Here is a 2,858-nt window from a genome sequence, read left to right on the forward strand (position 1 = left end):
GGGCAAGTGCTGTTCGAGAGAGAGCACCTTTTAAGGTCGGGACGGCACACGAGGGGGTGGTTGGCCAGCACACGCACAGACGCAACCATACATCAACGACATCGATGAACACCGCACATAGACTGGGCACAGAGCAATTGAGAGAAACACTCAGACACACAGGTAGACATAGACACACTGACGATATACAGAAGCATGCAAACGTACATACATATCTGCATACAGATACGCATAGATAGAATGGGAATATGTATTGACACTGGAGGAAATCGATGAGCTATAAAGCTCTTTTTGACATGTCCCGTCGGGGCGGGTGATAACGTTACTACAACAACACGGTACAGAAACAAGACGTGAGTGCAAAGGATAGGAAAGGTGAGCAAATCACTCAAAATATACAAATACAACTAAACTTTTGGTTTTATCTTACCAGTTAAGGCCCACTGAGCTATAAGCTTCTGTTTCAGAAGCGACCTGGCCACAAATGATAGCTCCACGGGGTGGCTGATCGTCGTGTGGAAATGTAAATAATCTAGACGCACGTTTAGACACACAGAGACACATGTTTAGACACCCATAGGCGTGTTTTAGACAAACACAGACTCATGAAAGCACTTGACACAGACACCCGCACTCAACACACTCGACTCACACTCGCAAACCCTCTCCCCACTCACGGCAACAGACCCTGTGGCACGCTGAGACGCACCAACACCAACCAACATTCGACACTAAGTGGCGGGGACGTCACCACGGCGCTTGTGCCAGGCTGGGTGCGCTTTGAAGCCACGTGAAGTTGTCGAAGGCTCGCTGGCAGGCCACGGGACAGACCCAGCAGGTGCCATGGGTTGACTGCTGTGCCAGACTAGGTGCAGGAGGAGGCCACGGGACAGACCCAGCAGGTGCCATGGGTTGACTGCTGTGCCAGGCTAGGTGCAGGAGGAGCTCACGGGACAGACCCAGCAGGTGCCACGGCTTGACTGCTGTGCCAGACTAGGTGCAGGAGGAGCTCACGGGACAGACCCTGCAGGTGCCATGGGTTGACTGCTGTGCCAGGCTAGGTGCAGGAGGAGGTCACGGGACAGATCCTGCAGGTGCCACGGCTTGACTGCTGTGCCAGGCTAGGTGCAGGTGGAGGTCACGGGACAGACCCAGCAGGTGCCATGGGTTGACTGCTGTGCCAGGCTAGGTGCAGGAGGAGGTCACGGGACAGATCCTGCAGGTGCCACGGCTTGACTGCTGTGCCAGGCTAGGTGCAGGAGGAGGTCACGGGACAGACCCAGCAGGTGCCATGGGTTGACTGCTGTGCCAGGCTAGGTGCAGGTGGAGGTCACGGTACAGACCCAGCAGGTGCCATGAGTTGACTGCTGTGCCAGGCTAGGTGCAGGAGGAGCTCACGGGACAGACCCTGCAGGTGCCATGGGTTTACTGCTGTGCCAGGCTAGGTGCAGGAGGAGCTCACGGGACAGACCCTGCAGGTGCCATGGGTTGACTGCTGTGCCAGGCTAGGTGCAGGAGGAGGTCACGGGAAAGACCCAGCAGGTGCCACGGCTTGACTGCTGTGCCAGGCTAGGTGCAGGTGGAGGTCACGGGACAGACCCAGCAGGTGCCATGGGTTGACTGCTGTGCCAGGCTAGGTGCAGGAGGAGGTCACGGGACAGACCCTGCAGGTGCCGTGGGTTGACTGCTGTGCCAGGCTAGGTGCAGGAGGAGCTCACGGGACAGACCCTGCAGGTGCCATGGGTTGACTGCTGTGCCAGGCTAGGTGCAGGAGGAGGTCACGGGACAGACCCAGCAGGTGCCACGGCTTGACTGCTGTGCCAGGCTAGGTGCAGGTGGAGGTCACGGGACAGACCCAGCAGGTGCCATGGGTTGACTGCTGTGCCAGGCTAGGTGCAGGAGGAGGTCACGTGACAGACCCTGCAGGTGCCATGGGTTGACTGCTGTGCCAGGCTAGGTGCAGGAGGAGGTTACGTGACAGACCCTGCAGGTGCCACGGGTTGACTGCTGTGCCAGGCTAGGTGCACCACCAGCAGCTGTGGCCCCTACTGTGCGCTGTTGTTGTGAGCGTTGCTGGAGGGCCGAGCTTGACACCGCTGGTACCGGTCTTTGGCTCCATTGCACGCGTATAATTTAACCCCGTTGTATTTGTAACGTAAGCGTAACATGCGCATAAGAACTAATACACTTTTTTGCGTATTTAATTTTAAAGCATTTTTATTGATTTTAACAAGTGACAAAAAGTACACGTCATATTTGTTGGGGGCCGAGGGGGTACACCATACCCTGGCTCGCCAGGGGAAAGCCGTACAGCCAGTCGACTCATCGCCACCTGTTTCCATCTGTAGGAGGATTGAGTGTTGCCCCCTCGCGCAAGGCGTGGGGGTTATCTCCGGGTGCTCCGTTTCTCTCCACACGTGTTTAATAATCATCAACACGGCTCTTCATTAATTGTCTGTTAACGTCTTACAAATAAAAAATAAAACCTTCAGCAGCGGGAGACTCCTGAAAACGAGCCCCACGGCTCGGTGTGGCGCCCGTGGATAATGAAGTCAATGATCGTGAATGATTAATGACGAATGATTAATGATTGTGGTGGTGATGATGATTTCGCGACGGCGATTTGCGGTCGCCGCTTTTGGCCCACGATGCTTCTCGCGCAGCCGTTCACATTTCCTATATCACACAAACACGGAAGATTATTTCTGCGCATGCGTGTTAGAAAATACAATCCCGCGTCGCGCGGCCATCTTACTAAGGGAGTGGGGGGGGCCTGCCGCCTCTCCTATAGGTCGAGACAGCCGCGACGTCACTACCGAATCCTCGGCCTGAACCAATGGAAAGCGCGGCTGTCATCG

The sequence above is a fragment of the Petromyzon marinus genome, chromosome 22, assembly GCF_048934315.1.
Source record: "Petromyzon marinus isolate PM22_M1 ecotype Great Lakes invasive population chromosome 22, UKy_Petmar_22M1.pri1.0, whole genome shotgun sequence".
Taxonomy (NCBI): Eukaryota; Metazoa; Chordata; class Hyperoartia; order Petromyzontiformes; family Petromyzontidae; genus Petromyzon; species Petromyzon marinus.